Here is a 20,596-nt window from a genome sequence, read left to right as displayed (position 1 = left end):
AATGTTTATGGAAGGTCTAGAAAGCTAAATTGTATGTATTTTAATGTAAGGAGCTTGATTGGTAAGACAAGTAGAAGATTATTATCATCAGTTGGATGTGGAGAGTTATAAATAACGTAAAATCTTGACACTGCAGGCAATATTAATTTCTTGGGAAAATAACTGGATGGGTATATGAATAGGAAGGGTTTGGAGGGATATGGGCTGGGTGCTGGTAGGTGGGACTAGATTGGGATGGGATATCTGGTCGGCATGGACGAGTTGGACCGAAGGGTCTGTTTCCGTGCTGTACATCTCTATGACTCTATTACAAATGAACTTAGAGTGTAGATCAGCACATAGGATTATGAAATTGTTGAAATCACATGGTTGAAGGAAGGATAAGACTAACAGTTCAACATTCCAGACTAAGAAGTTTCAGGCGTGATGGGAGGAGCTGTAAGAGAGTAGAGCCATTGATAAAGGAAACCATGACTGCACTAATGAGGGAGGAGGCCTAAGAAGATTTTTCAAATTACTCATTTGGATAGATCTCAACAATGGAAAAAAGGGCAATTACCTTGCTGGTATTGTACTACAGAGCTCCCGACAGTCAGAGGGAGGTAGAGGAGGAGATATATAGACAAATCACAGAAATGTATAAGAGAATCAGGGCTATAGTTGGAAAGGATTTCAAAATTAACTAAAATTAACTGGCATCAACTTAGTGTGAAAGGATTAGATGGGGTTGAATTTTTGAAGTGCATCCAGAAAAGTTTTTAGTGTGAGGACATAGATAGTCCTTCTACAGCTGGGGCAGTGGCTAGACCTAATCCTGGGGAATGAAGCTGGTCAAGTGGTTGAAGTTTCAGTGGGCAAGCATTTTGAGGATAGTGACCATAAGTCCATAAATTTCAAAGTTGCTATGAAAAGGGTTAAGGAGAGTGCAGAATTTAAGTGTCTAAAATAGGGGGAGACCAATTTCAATATCATTAGACAGGATCTGGCAAACATAGATTGGGTGCTATTAGTTGGAAGTAAATCCATGTTTGGAAAGTGGGTATCTTTTACAAATAATATAGTGAGAATTCAGAGCCAGGATGTTCCTCTAAGGGCAGCAAGTTCAGGGAACTTTGGATGTCAAGGGATACTGAGAGTTTGGTAAAGAAAAGAGAGGAAGCGTATGTCAGGTACAACACATTAAAAACTGGGGAGGCCCTTCAAAAGTACAGAGAATGTATGGGGTTACTTGAAAAAAATTAGAGGTCAAAGAGGGGCTAAAAAATACGGCAAATAGGTCAATGAAAACCACAAATATTTTTATAAGCACATCAAGAGTAAGAGGATTATCGAGAAAGAGTGGGACCTATTAGAGGCCAAAGGGATGGAGCCAATGGATCTGGGTGAAGCTAGCAGTGTACCACAGGGATTAATGCAAGGATTCTTGCTATTTGTTATATCCATTAAGACTTAAAAGGGAGAAGATAAAGTTATTAAGTCTGCAGATGATGCAAAGTTAGAGTTGTTATTGATAATGATAAGAGTGGTCTCAGGCCACAGTCTGATATTTATCAGCTGGTAAATTTGGAAGAATGGTGGCAGATGGAATTTAATCCCAAACAAATAGCTCTGCTAACAATCCAACCCAAACTTTGGGTCCGCTACGTGGATGACGTTTTTGTCATCCCTAAATGAAACAAATTAGAGGAAACCTTCAAGACCATCAATAATATCCTTACTGGCATAACATTCACTAAAGAGGAGGAAAGCAACAACAAACTGCCATGTCACAGTAGAGCGAACAGCCAATGGGGAACTTCAAACCAGTACCTAGAGGAAAACAACACATACGGACCAAATATTGAACTACAGAAGCAATCATCCCAACATCCACAAAAGAAGCTGCATCAGAACATTATTTCAATGAGCCGACACACATTGCAGCACAGAGGAACTACACAGAGCAGAGGAAAATCACCTACACCGTGTATTCAAAAAGAATGGTTACCCAATGAACACAGTCCACCAATTTCTCAGCAACAAACCCAAACAAGCAGACAAAACACATCCAGAAACCCTAGCCACTCTCCCCTACATCAAAGACATCTTGGAAATGACTGCCAGACTACTCAGACCCCTTGGCATCATGTTGGCTTACAAACCCACCAACACACTAAAACAGCAACTAATAAATTTGAAAGACCCAATACAGACAGCAAGCAAAACTAACGTCGTATACAAAATATCGTACAAGGACTGTAACAAACACTACATTGAACAAACAGGCAGAAAACTAGCCACCAGGATACATGAACATCAACTAGCCACAAAATGACATGACCCTCTCTCACTATTATCCTTACATACAGATAAGGAAGGACACCACTTCGCCTGGGAGAACACATCTATCGTCGGACAAGCCAAACAGAGACATGCACGAGCATTCCTACAAGGATGGCATTCCAACCAGAATTCTATCAGCAAACACATATAATTAGACCCCATCTACCACCCCCTGAGAAAAAGAACAGGAAATGACATCATCACCGGAAATGGCGTCACCAGCCCAAAGAAACCCAAACATATAAACAGAAAGCAGAAATCAGCAGCAGTGCTTCGCCTGGAGGCCTATTGAAAATGTTACCTAATATGGTGACGTAATGTCTGGAAATGAACCTTCCAGCTCAGTGAGCAAACCTACATTCAGAACCTCAACCTGAGCTACAAATCTTCTCAAAATATTCTGAAAGACAGAGTGGATTGTGAGGATCTCTTCTCCATGGCAGACATGTGTAGAACCAGAGGGCATAAGCTTATGGTGATGAGTAAGTGGCTTAGAGGAGCTCTGAGAAGAAATGTTTTCATCCAGAAGGGTGGTGGATGTATGAAATGTGCTGCCCTAGAGGGGGATGGAGGCAGATACTCACAACATTTAAGAAGCATCTGGATGACCACTTAAAATGCCAGGGCATACGAGGCTATGAACCAAATGCAGGCAAATGGGATTAATATAGTTTGGTGTTTGTTATTTGGGATAGACATAGTGGGTCGAAGGGCTTATTTCTATGTATGTGACGCTATGATTCTGTGATGTTGCGTCGGAACTAAGAGATCGCTTACAAAACATCTATCCTTAGACAACACATTTTTCACCCTGAACTTTTGACCTGGTCATATAACTCAATAAAAGGTGTCTCTGCACTTCCTACTTCTCTACAAGAGTAGCCAATTTGTAATAATCAGTTTCTGCCGGAAACTGAGCGTTACTGAAAAAAGTGACAGATTTTGTTGAAGTTTTTCATCTTGTACTCATCAGGACAATTCACAAAAATGTAAAGCAGTTGCGATGAGGACCTTTTTCACACAGTGAGTGGTTAATGACACACTGTTTACGAGGGTGGTGGAAGCAGAGATGATCAATGCTTTTAGAAAGTAAGCTGGATAAGGGAGCAAAACCTGCAGAGCAGAATGATACTGATCAGATTACTCTTTGGAGAGATGATTTTTTTAAAAATTCATTCATGGGCTATAGGCATTGCTGGAAAAGCCAGTATTTCTTAGCCATCCTAATTATTATAGAAACATAGAAAATAGGAGCATGAGTAGGTAATTTGATCCATTGAGCTAAATGTCAAATTCTAGAGCCAAATGTCCAATTCAGACGAAGGGTCGCTTGACCTGAAATGTTAACTCTGATTTATCTCCACAGGTGCTGCCAGACCTGTGGAGCTTCCAGCAATTTCTCTTCTTGTGTCAGATTCCATAGACGTTGCAGAATCCACATCCTTACCTTGATGTCACTTGAAGTGAATAAAATTGGCTGAAGACTGGCATCTATGACGTTGGCAGGCTCAGGGCAGACAGAGATGAGTAATCCACTTGCACTTCTGGCTAAAGATAAATGCAAATGCTTTGTGTTTCACAGTGATGTATGATGCTCCTGCAGCATTGAGGATCAAGATAGTTGTGAAGCCTTCTCTTCTTGTTCACTGTTTAATTGACAATCACCATTCATGACTAAATGTGGCAGAACTGCAAAGCTTAGCTCTAATCTGTTTGATTGTGGGATTGCTTAACCATATCTATTGCATGTTTTGTACATTGTTTGGTATAACCCAGTGTTGTTACTTCACCAGATTGACATCTCATTTTTATTTATGAATGATGCTGCTTCTGGCATTTACTCTTTATTGAACCACAGTTGGTCTGTTAATCGGATAGTGAAATGGGTGATATGCCAAATAATGAGGTTATAGATTGCATTTAATTCACAAGGAGGTCTGCTACTGCTAATGGCCTAGGTTTGAGATCTTTTTGAAGGATGTCCCTGTTAGCATGGTGATAGTGCCACACATTACAATGGAGGACATCATCAATGCGAAGGTAAGACTTTGTCCAGAGGGATTGTGCAGTGATCACTGCTACTTATATTGGCACGGACAGGTGTGCTTGCAATAGAGGATGAGGTAAACTAAGTTTTTCCCACCTGCTGCAGACTCAGTCCAGCAGCCACATCTTTCAGGACTCTGCCGGCTTGGCCAATCCGGGTGCTGCCACTCTTGGTAATGACAATGTCTCCAGCCAGAGTAAATTCAGTATCCTTCCTACCCTCAATGCTACTGCCACGTATTGCTTAATATGGGGGGATACTGATTCATCAGTCAAGGGGGCTGTTGGGGTAATAGTAGGAGGCTTCCTTGTCCATATTTGACATGATGCAATAAGGCTTCTTGGAATGCAGAGTCAGTGGTGAATATTCCCAAGGCAACTCCCTCCTCTCTATATATTATTGTGCCACCATCTCTACTGGATTTATCCTGTCAGTGGATATATATACCCTGAAATGATGATGGTGGTGTCTGGGACATTGTCTATAAGGTCTGATTATGAGTATGACCATGTCAACCTGTAGCTTGTCTAGTCTATGGGATAGTTCTCCCCATTTTGACACAAGAAGCTTTCGATATTAGCAAAAGTATTTTGCAGGATCAATAGGTCTTGGTTTGCTGTTGTCATCTCTGGTGGCTAGGTTGATGCTTGATAGTCCATGCAGTTTCATTCCTTGCTTTAGATTTTGTATAATAATGATATAATAATAATGTCAGTGTCAAATAATCACTGGAAACAAGGCTGTAAGGCAAAAGAAACTCTGACAGTAGCTTGAGAGAATAGCTGCATAGATCATGGCACAACTTAAGAGTTCTTGCAGCAAGCCTCATGCACTCATTCATAATTTGAGCGAGTAAATGAGGCAGAAGCAGTGAAGTCTAAAAGAGACATCAAAGTCAGCAACTGAATAAGTCATGAGCAAGAAGGTAAGGGAACATTTTTCCAAGACTCATCAGGATGTCAGGGATATCCCAGATGTAGGTGTGAAAAGTAGATGTGGAGAACGGAACAGGAAACTGAAATGAACATTGAGCCAAAACCTCTTGCAGTGGCACAATCACAATCACAGATGAAGAAATAGCTCCTGGACTAAGGCATGGTTGCGTGAAAGTTGTCCAAACACTCTCAGAGCTAGTCCAGCTGGTTGAGAGACTGCACCAGGCTCCAGAATGGGAGAACTTGAAGTGAAGGATTACCAGATATTGAACTGGTAATATTTAGGAAAGGTAAAATTTGAAAAAAGGACCAGGTCAGTGCTTAACATTGTTGGAAATATTGCTAATGATATTTTAGCAAGATAGGAACTATAGAATCACAAAAGTATCACGACACAGAGGAGACTATTCAGCCCATCATGTCTGCACCAGTTCAATAAATTAACATCATTACCTTGTATAATCTCCTGCATTTCCCCTATAACTTTGCACATTATTTTTTATCCAAACAATCTTCCAATGCCTTCTTGAATGCCTCTATTGAACCTGCTTCCACCACGTTTCCAGACAGTGCATTCCATGCCTTAACCACTGGGTGAAGTGGTTCTTGATTCTTTATGAGAGGAATGGTTTTTCCCCATGTACTCAATTCAATGTGTTCACATCATTTCTACAAAGTGGTGCCCATAAGTGGTGCACAATTGATGAAAATCCAATATCATATGAAGGGATATTGCAGGAGTTTGCTGATTAGTTCAGTGTTGCAAAGCTTAAATAATTGAACAAGCAAAGTTTAGTAGAAGAAAACACAGGCAAGGTGAAAGCAAGGACACAATTAATGATCTTTATTGGTTGGCAGAAAGTTCCTATTGTAAAGGGTTGAAGGCAGAAGTAATTCATGACTGAATCACAGTTGAAGTACGGATGAGGCCTTTTATAGCACTTTACCAACCAGAGAGGATTCAATACTGAGTATTCTCAATGCAAAAGGAACAAAGCCATGAAAAATTGGTAGACCACTCAACACGGGGAGCACAGAAATGACTTTCAGAATATTCCACAAAAAGGTGAGCATGTAAAATTATAGCATGGGATTGGGGTAATGTTCTGACATGGATAGGGAACTGGTTGGCAGACAGGAAACAAAGAATAGGGATGGTTGGTCATACAGTCATAGAAATATACAGCATGGGAACAGACACTTCGGTGCTTTTGTCCATGCCGACCAAATATCCTACCTAATCTAGTCCCATTTGCCAGCACTTGGCCCATATCCCTCTAAGCCCTTCCCATTCATATACCTATCCAAACACCTTTTAACTCAACCACTTCCCCTGGCAGCACATTCCATTCACACATCACCCTTTTGCGTGAAAAAGTTGCCCTTAGATCCCTTATAAATTTGTCCCCCTCATCTTAAACTATGCCCTCTAGTTCTGGACTCCCCCACCCCAGGGTAAAGACCTTGTCTATGTAGATCAGAGTGGTGCTGGAAAAGCACAGCAGTTCAGGCAGCATCCAAGGAGCAGCTCGGATGCTGCCTGAACTGCTGTGCTTTTCCAGCACCATTCTAATCTAGAATCTGGTTTCCAGCATCTGCAGTCCTTGTTTTTACCTTGTCTATGTACCCTATCCATGCCCCTCATGGTCATTTTCAAGTGGCAGCCAGTGATCTGCAGGGATCAGTGCTTGGACCCCAGATATTCACAATATATATGAATGATTTAGATGATGAAACTACATGTCATTTCTCCAAGTTTGGAGCTACCACAAATCTGGGTTGGAGAGTGAACGTGAGGAGGATGCAGAGATGATTCAGTATGATTTGGACAAGTTGAGTGAGTGGACAAATGCAGGGCAATGAAGCATAAAATGAATGAATATGAGGTTATCCATGTTGGTAGCAAAATCAGGCAGGCAGATTATTATTTGAGTGGTGAAAGATTGGGAAAGGGAGAAATGCAATAACACCTTGTTGTCTTCATACGCCTGTCACTGAAAATAAGCGTATAGGTTCAGCAGGCAATGAAGAAGGCACATGATATGTTGGCTTTCGTAGTGAGAGAATTTGTGGATCAGGGATGTCTTGCTATAATTATACAGGGCCTTGGGAAGACCTCAGCAGCAGTACAGTGTGCAGTTTTGGTCTCCATTTTCAAGGAAGGACGTTCTGGCTATGGAGGGATTGCAAACATTTACCGGACTGATTCCTGGGATGGCAGAACTGACATATGAAGAGAGACTGCATTGTTTTGGACTATATTCATTGGAGTTTAGAAGAATAAGGGGGAATCTCATAGAAACCTATAAACTCCTAACAGGGCTAGACAGGGTAAATACAGGAAGGTGTTCTCGATGACTGGGGAATCTAGAAAAAGGAGCCAGAATCTAAGGGTTGGCCATTTAGAGCCCATTCGAGCCAAAAACACTGCATGTTTTCAAGAAGGAGTTAGATATAGCTGTTAGGGCTAAGGGTGATCAAAGGGTATGGGGACAAACTGGGAACAGGGTACTGAATTAGATGATCAACCGTGATCATGTTGAATGGCAGAGCAGACTCAATGGACCTACACTTGAGTCTATTTATCTATTTCTTTACCCACAACTGTGGAAAAATGCGTCAGTTTAAAACAGCATGTTGATCTAAAATGCAGACAACTGGGAAGCAAAAGTAAAAATCTTTAAAGCAAAGGCATAGCCAAAGATGGAAACACCAAAAGACCAGAAAAAAAAGCCTTTCTGGGTAAAAGCAACAATTTTGAAAAGAAATATTGGAGTGTCAAACAAGAAATCAAGGACACCCCAAAAGCTGAATTCTTTTGTCATTGCTCAGTCCTCTCTAAGTAAAGATTATCCTTGCATTATAGTTCATTCCTGCTTATCTTCTAGAGTTTCCTTTCTGCTTCAGTGACCATACCTGAATGAAGGTGCAGACTGACAATAGAACTACAGTCTTTCAGTATGTGAGATTTAGGCTTATATCTTCATCCTCCTGACAACAAAGCTCAACCTTCTGTCCTCTCTAGGACTGATGCTGTGCAGAGACTAGACACGATCAATGTTTTGAATCTACTATTAAGCTCCAGCTCTTTTTCAAACCCTTCACTGACCAGTTCATTTCCATTATGTATTCATCTCAGTTTTCTTTTCTTAAATGCAGGTCCTTTGCCAATACCTGTATTTAATCAAGTTTGCCTTAGTTTTGCACATACAAATATTATCCAGTTATTTCTGACACTTCAGAACTTCTGTTCCTTAGACTCTACTGCCTCCTCTAATGATCAATCCCATTATTCTGCTTGTTATTGATGTAAGGTCTCAAAATAATTATGCATTAGGAGGGTAATTTGATTCTTGTTAGTAACCTGCCATGAAAAGCTCTCTGTTCCATTTCCCATTTCTTATGTCTAATTATCTCCTAAGTGCATCCAACAGTTGTATCTCTACCATTCTGCTCTAAAATCTATCTCAAGTTCAATATATGCTCTATGTGAAGAAATCTTTTCTAATATCAGCTGTAAAGTTACATTTTCTTAATTTCAATTTGTGTTACTTATAATCCTATTCTCACTGTTTAATTTGAGATAATATTTCCAAATGAACATTTTCCTCAGTTTTCTGACTTTAAAAATCTCTAATTGATCATCTATTAGACATTTTCTTCCAAAAAATTGCTAGCCTCTCTAGCCCTTCTTTATAACTCTCAGCCTTCTGTGGTAAAGACTTCTACAGGCTGACCACCCTCTGCTTGAAGAAATGTTTCCTTATCTCAATCCCATACACTTGATTACGACCCTTGGTTCTAGATACTCCAACCAGAGAAAACATCTTTGTTGCATCTAATCTGTCTCGTCCTTATAGAATTTAATACATTTCAATCAGATCACCTCTCATCCTTCTAAACTCTACTGAACATAACAACTAGGAGCAGGAGTAGGCAGTTCAGCTGCTTGAGACTGTTCCACCATTTGATATGATCATGACTGATCTCATCACAGCCTCAACTCCACTTTCTTGGCCACTCCCTATCACCCTTTAGCCTATTACTAATTTAAAATCTGTCTATCTCCACTATAAGGCTATTTAGAAATGCAGGCCCAGTCCAATCAATTTCATTCAATAGTCCTGCCATCCATGGTATCAGCCTGGTAGAACTTTGAGTGCACCAAGGCCTGCATATCCTTTCTCAGGTCAGGAGACTAAAAGTGCATAAACTAGTGTGGTCCTACCAAAGACCTATGTGAATGCAGTAAGACCTCTTTACTTTTGTACTCAAATCCTCTAACAATACAATTTGCTTTCCTAATTGCTTGCTGCACCAGCTTGTCTACATTAACTGACTGGTATACAAGGACACACAGATTCCTTCAACACATTTCCCAATATATCACAACTTAAATAATACTCTGCCTTTTTTTCAAACCCAAAGCATAGAACTTCACATTTACCCACATAATAAAGCATCTGCCATGTGTTTCCCCACCCACTCAATTGTATAAATTACCTTGAAGCTCCCTTATGTCCTTTTCAAAAATCACAATCCCACATAGATCTATTGCAACTTCACCTATGGTTATTTCAATATCATGACTGAATACATTTGTCTATTGTTCCAGCACAATTGTAAACTCATCTGCATTAAATTCCATTGGTCATTGATCACCACACGTCCTTACCTTGCCTAACTCTATAAAATCTCTAAGGTATTCATGGATTATTTTTTCACCTTTTATAAACTAATTTCTAAATCGCAAGAGATTTGTATTCCTACGATATGTACTTGATTTAAATTGTAGTCCTAGGTGTGAAAGTATTGTGCACTAGCTCACCAAGTTTAAAATCCAGTTTCTAATGATTACTGAATCACAGGGAAAGGATAGTTGCATTAGGAAGATCAGAGAAGATTACTGTGTCATAATTTTAAAAACAAGTGTGATTTTAATTATTAAAAAAGATGTCCCATTGAGACTGTTTCCATTCCTTGCTTAAAGCAACATATAAATACTTCAATATATATGTCTTGATCATGAGAAAGGGAAGAGTAGAAATATGGCTGATGAATTTTTCACAATCTACACTGGAGAAAGAAATTACTTTGTATTTATTTCATGGAGGGTGATACTGGTTTCATATTCAGAAATGGTAGAAGAGTACAAGTTGCAAATCAGCAGAATCCTATGAATATCTAATACCATGTACCTGAAGCAGCTTGAATGATTTTACTTATTTAGTAAATGTAAATCTCAAGAGCAAAGCAAAAACCTCCTCATTTGTTGGTTTTTGCAGCATTGTTTGTGTCTCTCCTTAAGTGCATAAGGAGCTTGTACTGAGGGCCCAGCCATCAGAGAGCCCCTGTAATTTCCTCCTTTGTCTCCGACAGCATTCTGGGATACAACTCACTTGGATCTGGGGATTTGTCCAATTCTCCGTTCACCAAAACCTCCAATATTTCTTTACTCCCTATGTCAAACTACTAAAGAACCTCCAAGACCTTCTTCCTGCATCATTGCTCAATTGAAAATGGCCTTTTGAGCCCCATGTAAAATTCCGCATCCCATGTGCTCTATTTTGCTGTCTAGGGTAGACATTATAGCAATATTTGAGCTGCTAGCTGAATGTGCTAGATTGAGTGGTGGTCTTTCTTCCTCTTCACTCTCCCCTCCCTCTCCAGACCGATATTTCCCCTCATGACTGCCTGCCTGACTTATGGTAATTACTGGTATCTGAAGGTTAAAGCTGCAGGGCAGGGTTGGAGTGAAGAAAAGCAGCAACAAAATGCTGCATGTTAAATGCATACGCAGCTTGGACACTACGACAGTGTGTGGATAGGGCTGAAATATCTGGCACGGTGCATTACATTGAGACATACCATCATTCTCAATAATTTTAGCCTATGTCAGGTTGCACCTCAGAGACATCAATCCAGATTATTTCCAATCCATGGGACCTTCATGGAATGGATACAGGTAGTCTTGCCTGCCCTTGCTAGTTAGCTGCCTTTGCCACCTATCATCATAGACTCATGAGGCTGGACTTTGAAAGTAGGATTGAAAATCTGACAGCCAGATGACTTCTAGGGACAAAATAAACATGCAGATGCTGGAATCCAAGGTCGACAGGCAGGAGGCTGGAAGAACACAGTAAGCCAGGCAGCATTAGGACGTGGAGAAGTTAATGTTTTGGGTGTAACCCTTCATCAGGACTGGGGCTGGGTGTAGGGGGAGCTGCAGATAAAGGGGATGACGGGGTCAAGGTGGTGAAGTGCAAATAGGTGAAGATAGGCAGGGGGTATGAGCTGGTTGGTCAATGGGGCGAATGAATCCAGTTGGTTACAGGGAAGACTGGAAGGGAGGGGTGGGACGGGGAAGGGAGTAGAGAATGGGAAGGGAGGTTATTTGAAATTGGAGAACTCAATGTTGAGTCCTCCGGGCTGTAGGCTACCCAGACCAAAGAGAAGGTTTTGTTCCTCCAATTTGCCATGTGGTTCATTGTGGCAATGGAGGAAGCCAAGGATAGTCATGTCAGAAAGGGAATTAAAGTGGGCGGTGACTGGGAGGTCCGGTCAACCCCTGAGGGCCTGGCTGAGGTGCTCGGCAAACAGAAGATGACTTCTACTTCCTGAGAATGTGCCTCAAGCTGTTTTCACAAACTGGTGTTCTAATTGGACAGAAGGCAAACTGGGTGCTCAATTAGTGATGCTGAACACGACAGGAGCCTGGGTCAGACTGTCTGACAACAACAGCAAAGGGAAAAAATAGCACGTTTGGGATAAAGCACACACCTTGCCCCATGGTCAAGAAATCAAATCCAGTGGCATATGGCTGTTGGGTCACAGATTACAGTGCAGCAATAATCCCTCCACTAGCTGGCCCCTTAAATTTGAATTTGAAAAATAAAAGCAACCCCACTTTGTCCCACAGCTATGCAATAAAGTACACAAGACTCAATGGGCTAGACAGAAAAATGAATCAGAAATAACATTCGCGAATGCACATGCAAATTAACAAACTCCTTAAGAAACTTAGGGGGCAGTTCATTGGTGCTATTCACAATATTTTTAATAATTCAGATGAGGAAACTACGTGTCCTATCTCCAAGTCTGCAGATGACAAAAAGCTGGATGAAAGGGTGAGCTGTGAGGAAGATGCAGGAAAACTTTATTGTAACTTGGACAGGTAGATGAAGTACAATGTGGATAAATATGAGGTTATCCACTTTGCTGGCAAAAACAGGCAAACAAATTACAATCTGAATGGTGATAGATTGAGAAAAATGGAGCTACGTTGAGATCTGGATATCTTATATACCAGTCACTGAAAGGAAGCAGGGCTGGATGACCTACCCCAGTTCCTTTATTCTATGTTTCCATGTGATCAGTATATTTCCCATTCACTATTAGGCAGCTATAACACTGTATCCTGCACCCTGTTCTTTTACCCTAATACAATTGTACAGTTCGATCTGCCTATAAAGTACACAATACAATACTTCTCACTGCATTTTGGTACACGTGACAGTAATACATCAAATTAAATCAAATCAAATCAAATCACTGGGCCTTTGAAAATTGACTTGCTGGTGTTAGAATCACAAGTTGACCAATGAGACTGTGATTTCAAATTCCCACTAGCACACGTCCTGACTGCTCAGCCCTTTGAAATCCTGGCACATAGAATCTTAGTACGTTACAGCACCGAAGCAGCGCCAGGGACCTGGATTCATTTCCAGCATCAGGTGACCGTGTGAACTTTGCATATTCTCCCCATGTCTGTGTGGGTTTCCTCTGGGTGCTCCAGTTTCCTCCCACAGTCCAAAGATGTGCAGGTTAGATGAATTGGCCCTGCTGAATTGTCCAGGGATGTGTAAATTAGGTGGATTAGCAGGGCTACAGGGATAGGGTGGGGGGGTGAGGGGGAGGGCGGGGGGGGGGGGTGGGGTTGGGTCTGGATGGGATGCTCTTTGGACGATTAGTGTGAGCTCGATGGACAAAATTGCCTGTTTCCAAGGAATTCTATGATTGGTTGTGCATTTGGTGGAATACATCAATTGAGGATGCACTTACTGACCATGTCCATTTATATGAGATCTTTAAAGTTCTTTCTGTGCAGTCCTTGGAATAAGCTGCTGCATTCACCACAATGGGAACCTGTTTCCACTAATTCCTCAGTACCTGTCCAGTTAGCCTCCTGGCCCCCTGAGGGAAGAGGAACTTCTCCTGTGCAGTTCCTGTGCCAAGATCACCAGGACTGTATCAGTGGACATGATAGAGGGCAGCACACAAACAATGCACTGTTCACAGGTTTTAATGATTGTGATGTGCAATCACTGAGCTGAATGCAAGCTTTGTATAATTTAAAACAACATCTCTTAAAGTAAAGTCCGGTAGAAATTGCTCCTGGTTACAGAAGAGCTGAAAACCGTCAAGAAAGTGCAGAAATTATGCAACAGTTCATTTTTATCAGATTGGGGAATAATCTGACTTCAGAATCTCTGTTCCCCAATTTGAGTGCCATCTAATTTGGTGCCCAAGAGTAGTTTTTATTTTCTATACTATCTGTGATGGATTGGTGAACAGATTTGACTTTCTGCTATAGCTCTTCTACCAAATCCAAACTCCAGTTTCTATGGTGACTGCTGCCGGTAAATCCGCAGCTGAAAATTGGTTAGGGTCTGAGCTGATTTGAGAAAGATTAAGTTTGAAGAGCACAAATGCCATTTGAAAAATCATTGATGTGTGAATGCTTCCCTTTTTAAAATGAAATTTTGTTTTTATAGCTGACAATATCACAGTATGGGAATCTACTGCACTTTGGTTTTATGTAATTTAATAGAACTTGTGTTAAATATGATTTATTTTAGAGTACTGAATTGTTTGCGCTCAATGCAATGATAGTTGCCTGGGAAATGAGACATGTTTCACTTGAGAGTGAAGGCTCCCAATAATCTTTCCTTCTTCAGACAGCCTGCTTATTCCAGTGCAGGCTACTCTTGATGAACTCAGACCGTTAGAATGATTTAGGTTTCAAATGTATTGTGAACTTTCCAGTATGACATTTTGAAAATAACAGGAATAAAAGAATCAGACAATGCATGCATCCATCACCAATTTGCCAGATTGAATTTAACATGAACCCTTTGTCTTTCTCTATGAACAGGAATTTCTCCTCCCTGCTGTGGCAAGAGTCATGATGTGGGAGGTGAGTAAATAGTTCGAGAATGAGAAAAGTCAGATTCTTGAAATTGAGAAAAACAAAAATTATTTTTCTCCTCAGGCTCTAAATGGTGACTTCAGAATCGAGAGCCAACTAACTTATGTCGATGTATTTGAATATCAATAGTAGTCCAACTTTGTATTTCTAATTCTCCTGTCCAGTAACAAGAAACTGGATAGTACAAAAACCTGACAGGTAAAAGAAAGTGGATAGCAGACACATGCAGCTGTCTAAAATGTCTCATGTTTTCTTCTGCAAAGTGTCCGTTCACGCTCCAGGGCCACCATCCTCCTCACAACTCAGCATTGAGAAACCATCAGCCTCACCACATCATCATGCCTGCTCTCAGACCAACTCACACTCTAGTCAACACATCCCACATTGTACTTGGAGCTCAGGGACACTGATGCCTTGCATGCTTCTTCCAGGACTTATTGCACATAAGCCAAATATCTGATGTAGCATGCAGGATGCTTTGATTCTAAATTGACATATGCATCTTATAGCCCTTAGCTTGCTTTCTTAGCACTCACTGACTTTAATGCTTATTTGGAACTCATTCAGCCTCTTTGTTGCTTTTATAGAATCTTTTCATAGAATCCCTACAGTGTGGAAACAGGCCCTTTGGCCCAACAAGTCCACACTGACCCTCCGAAGAGTAACCCATCCAGACCCATTCTCCTACCCTATTACTCTACATTTATCCCTGACTAATGCACCTCACCTATACATCCCTGAACATTTTGGGCAACTTAGCATAGCCAATTCACCTAACCTGCACATCTTTGGACTGTGGGAGAAACCCACACAGACACGGGGAGATTGTGCAAACTCCACACAGACAGTCACCTGAGGCTGGAATCGAACCTGGGTCCCTGACATTGTGAGGTAGCAGTGTTAACCTCTGAGCCACCATGCTGCCCCAAATTTTGCACGCTGATTTTAGCTCCAGGTTACATGTTGTTAGCTTCTGTATGGGGACCGTTACTGTTATTAGTGCCCAAGGTTTTGAGCTCTGAGTTACAGGGTGCAAGCTTTTGCAGTTTAGCTGGCTTTTTGTTGCAAAGGACGAGGCAATTTGTGGAGTGGAGTAAAGGGGGACTACAGTCAATCAGGATGCACTGCCAGAGTCAGTAAAGTCAGGTTGCCCAGTTACAGTCTAAGGGATTGCTACAATCAGTTCGGTACGTGGTCCTACAAGAATCCAGGAATCTGTGTTCTTGCAGTCCAGGAATTGAGCCTTCAGGTTCAAGTATATGCAGTTTCAGGAGTGCAAGCCAGTCAGAGTACTGTTGAGATATCAGTTTGGGGATGGGCCACAGGCAGCCATGAGTGTTTGGTCAATAATGGTCAGGGAGAAACCGTGAAAGCTTAGGAAACAAGGCAATTTAAATCTGAGGATGGTCTTTGTTGTACTGAGAGAATGGCCACTGTGTTAGGGGCTAAGTAGAGAGAGCAGACTAGCGCCTCGTAGTGAATGGGAGCGGACTGGATGCTCTTGACATGGGTATTCAAACAGGTCATGTAACTCTAGCTTCTACGTGAGAGGATTTTGAGCCTGGGAATTTCCAAAGTCAAGTGGGAGTAAAGTGGGCACAGGAGTAGTTATGTAAAGGGGCTCAAGAGAAATTGGGAAAAACTGACACCAATAGCTAATGGACGGCAACACAAAAGGAATGTAAAAGATGGGGTTGGCCATGTGGTCACAGGCAAGTCATTCATGTGAACATGAAATTGAAACCTCATCATATCAGATCAAAAGTCAACAGTACAATAACTTCACAAATTGGTTGCAAAGTGGGTAAAGTAAGTTACTGTTTCATGTAGAGTCGTACAGATCATTTGGTCCAATTAGTCCATGCCGACTATAATTCCAAATCAAACTAGTCCCACCTGCCTGTGCTTGGCCCATATTCCTCCAAACATTTCTTATTCATGTATTTATCTAAATATCTTTTAAACACTGTACTAGTACCCACATCCACCACTTCCTCTGGAAGTTCATTCCACGCACAAGTTACTCTCTGTATAAAAAAATTGCCCCAATGTCTTTTTTATTTTTTTACTCCTTTCACCCTAAAAATGTGCTCCATTAGAAAGTTAATCCAGTTTTAGTCAAAAAAAGACTCCTGAGCCCTGTCACCTGTAATGTTCTATAAAAGGGCCAAGTAAGTAAGTTTGGTTTTGAAGTCCCTCTAAGGGCAGTTGCGGTAATTATACTTCCACCAATTTAGTAATGCGACTTGTCTGATTTCAATTTTCACCTCTTCATTAGCTGAGTAATTGTCCAAGAATGCGGCATGGTGGCTCAGTGGTTAGCACTGCTGCCTCACAGTGCCAGGGACCTGGATACGATTCCACCCTCAGGCGAATGTCTGTGTGGAGTTTGCACATTCGCCTCATGTTTGCGGGTGCTCCGGTTTCCTCCCACAATCCAAAGATGTACAGGCTAGGTGAGATACCCTTGAGAAATGCAGGATTACAGGGATAGGGACAGACTGGTGGTGGTGGTGGTGGTGGTGGTGGTGGTGGTGGTGGTGGTGGTGGCGGGGGGGGGGGCAGGGGGCGGGGGGTGCGATGTGGGGGATTGTTGGCGGGGAGCAGTGAATCTGGGTGGGTTGCTCTTGAGAGGATCATAGAGTCCTACAGATGTACAACATGGAAACAGACCTTATCGTCCAACTTGTGCATGCCGACCAGATATCCTAATCTAGTCCCATTTTCCAGCACTTGGCCCATTACCCACTAAACTCTTCCTATTCATATACCCATCCAGATGCCTTTTAAATGTTGTAATTGCACAAGCCTCCACCACTTCTTCTGGCAGCTTATTCCATACATATACTACTCTCTGCATGAAAGCAATACATTCTGCACACTAATTGCTTGCTTGCTATGTAAAAAACTAAGCAGATATGGGTACTGCTGATGCTGGAGATTAGAGTCAAGATTAGAGTGGTGCTGGAAAAGCAAAGCAGGTCAAGCAGCATCTGAGGAGTAGGGAAAACGATGTTTCGGGCAAAGGCCCTTCACCAGGAATGAGGCTGGGAGCCTCGGGGATGGAGAGATAAATGGGATTTGGGTGGGGCTGGGGGGAAGGTAGCTGAGAGTGCAATAGGTGGGTGGAGGTGGGGGTAAAGGTGATAGGTCAGAGAGGCAGTGGAGTGGATGGGTGGGAGGGAAGATTGACAGGTGGGACAGTTCATGAGGACAGTGCTGAGCTGGAAGGTTGGAACTGGGGTAAGGTGGGGGGGGAGGGGAAATGAGGAAACTGGTGAAGTCGACATTAATGCCATGGGATGGAGGGTCCCAAGGCGGAAGATGAGGTGTTCTTCCTCCAGGCATTAGGTAGTGAGGGAGTGGTGGTGGAGTAGGCCCAGGACCTGCATGTCCTTGGCAGTGTGGGAGGGGGAGTTGAAGGGTTGGGCCACAGGGCGGTGGGGTTGGTTGGTGCGGGTGTCCCTGAGATGTTCACTGAAGCACTCTGCGATAATGCGCCCGGTCTCCCAATGTAGAGGAGAGCACATCAGGAGCAACAGATACAGTGAATGGCATGTGTGGAAGTGCAGGTGAAACTTTGATGGATGTGGAAGGCTACTTTGGGGGCTTGGATGGTGGTGAGGGGGGAGATGTGGGTGCAAGTTTAGCAATTCCTGTGGTGGCAGGGGAAGGTGCCAGGAAGAGAGAGTGGGTTGTTGTGGGTGGGGGAGCGTGGACCTGACCAGGTAGTCGTGGAGGAACGGCCTTTGTGAAAAGTGGAAAGGAGTGGGGAGGGAAATACATCTCTGGTGGTGAGGTCTGTTTGAAAGTGGCGGAAATGTCAGCGGATGATGCGATTTATGCAGAGGTTGGTGGGGTGGAAGGTGAGGAGCAGGGGGGTTCTGTTCTTGCTGCAGTTGGAGGGGTGGGGTTCGAGGGCGGAGGTGTGGGACATGGATGAGATGCGTTGGGCATCTTCAATCACGTGGGAGGGGAAATTGCGGTCTTTAAAGAAGGAGGCCATCTGGTGTGTTTTGTGGTGGAACTGGTCCTCCTGAGAGCAGATGCGGCGGAGGCGGAGGAATTGGGAATACGGGATGGCATTTTTGCAGAAGGTAGGGTGGGAGGAGGTGTAATCAGGTAGCTGTGGGAGTCAGTGGGTTTGTAAAAAATGTCAATGTTGAGTTGGTCAATGTTGATGGAGATGGAGAGGTTCAGGAAGGGGAGATGTCAGAGATGATCCAGGTAAATTTAAGGTTGGGTAGAATGTGTTGGTTAAGTTGATGAACTGTTCAACCTCCTCATGGGAGCACGAGGTGGCACCGATGCAGTCATCAATGTAGCGGAGGAAGAGGTGGGGAGTGGTGCCAGTCTAACTATGAAAGATGTTCTACATAGCTGACAAAGAGACAGGCATAGCTGCAGCTCATGCGGGTGCCCATAGCTACCCTTTTGTCTGGAGGAAGTGGGAAGATTGGAAGGAGAAATTGTTGAGGGTGAGGACCAGTTCAGCCAAACGAATGAGAGTGTCAGTGGAAGGGTACTGTTGGGGACATCAGGAGACAAAGAAACGCAGGGCTTGGAGGCCCTGGTCATGGTGGATGGAGGGTGTAGAGGGACTGGATGTCCATGGTGAAGATGAGGCATTGGGGGCCGGGGAAACCGAACTCTTGGAGGAGGTGGAGGGCGTGGGTGGTGTCTTGAATGTATGTGGGGAGTTCCTGGACCAAGGAGGGATAGGACAGTATCAAGGTAGGTAGAGATGAGTTCGGTGGACCAGAAGCATGCTGAGACAATGGGTCGGCCGGTGTAGTCAGGCTTGTGGATCTTGGGTAGGAGATAGAATCGGGCGGTGCGGGGTTCCCGGACTATAAGGATGGAAGCTGTGGGTGGGAGATTCCCCGAGGTGATGAGGTTAAACATTTAATAACTAAGCCAGTGTCAAGAGAACAAGGAAATTAAAAGTGAAACCTAAAGTTTTCATTTGCCTAACACATTCCACATCAGGTTTTGGAGGACATTGCTTCCAGATTCTCATAATAAGCTGAATGTATGCTAAGACATGGGCCAGGAGGGGAAAGAAACCTTTTATTTTGTCATGGGCGAGGTGAGTTACATGGTGGTTCTCTAGCAGAAATTTATTCACAATGTAGCATAAAAGCTGTAATTATACAATTGGATAATTTCACATCGCATAGAAAATTACAGGTGATGGGATTCAGGAGTTTTTTTAAAAATAAAATTGCAATATCTTTCTAACACTCCTCACAGACAATCTGCTGATGGAGCTCACATGAAGAATATCAACACTGCAGTAATTGTGGCCTTGAGGATATGACAAAGATAATGCAGAAATAAACAGCATTTCGAACATCTTTAGCAAGCTCAGCAAAAACACAAGCTCCAGCAGTTGCTAGACAGTTTCCAGAAGGATAGGCAAGAGGATAAGATTCCCCAAGGAGACACAGGTGAATGATGATCCCCTAGATCTGCAGGCCCCACTGTCATTTACTTCAACTCTCTGCAAGGTTAAATATGTCCCAGGCCATCATCACTAAAACTGTCTAATACTCTATAGAGGGACCTGCGCTGACCAAGACTGAGTGATAATCCCATCCCTGTGGTCATCAAGATCACAACTGCCCTGAGTGTTTATGCTTGTGGCTGCTTTCAGGGAACTATAGGCGACCATGTATGCAGTCAACTAATCATCTCCACATTAATGCATCTGGAATGCCACTGATACCATTTTTCTCAGAGCACATCACTTGGCAATGATAGTCAAACAATTCAGTCACTGGGATTCTCCACCTGCTGGTGTAAGGTGCAACACCCTACAGTGCCAACGTTGCTTTGAGAGCACCTACCAGCCTCCTGCAGTTTGTTTAAAAGCAAAAGCTTGCATTCCATTAATATTCAAATTCTGAGTGACCATTGATGCCAAATTTTAGAGACCTATGCCAGATATTCTGGGAACTGCCATGATTCTTACATATTGGAGAGTTCACAGTTTCCTGCCACATTCTCAGCCCACATTGGATAGCCGCTGGGAGACAAGAGGTACTTCTGAACACGGTCTATCACATCTTTACAAATCTGGGT

The 20,596-nt window shown here is 42.7% G+C and overlaps 1 long non-coding RNA gene across 1 annotated transcript in view; it reads left to right on the top strand.

The window, feature by feature from the left end:
- The first annotated feature begins 14,460 nt into the window (after nt 1-14,460).
- Nucleotides 14,461-20,596, top strand: part of LOC140462066 (uncharacterized) — a 44,340-nt gene continuing 38,204 nt past the window's right edge. The window contains exon 1 of the long non-coding RNA XR_011954529.1: nt 14,461-14,500. This is a non-coding gene — a long non-coding RNA (uncharacterized lncRNA). The remainder of the gene's footprint in view (nt 14,501-20,596) is intronic.

Source organism: Chiloscyllium punctatum, chromosome 1, assembly GCF_047496795.1.
Source record: "Chiloscyllium punctatum isolate Juve2018m chromosome 1, sChiPun1.3, whole genome shotgun sequence".
NCBI lineage: Eukaryota > Metazoa > Chordata > Chondrichthyes > Orectolobiformes > Hemiscylliidae > Chiloscyllium > Chiloscyllium punctatum.
Note: the sequence above shows the minus strand (reverse complement) of the source record. Positions and strands in the feature narration are given on the sequence as shown.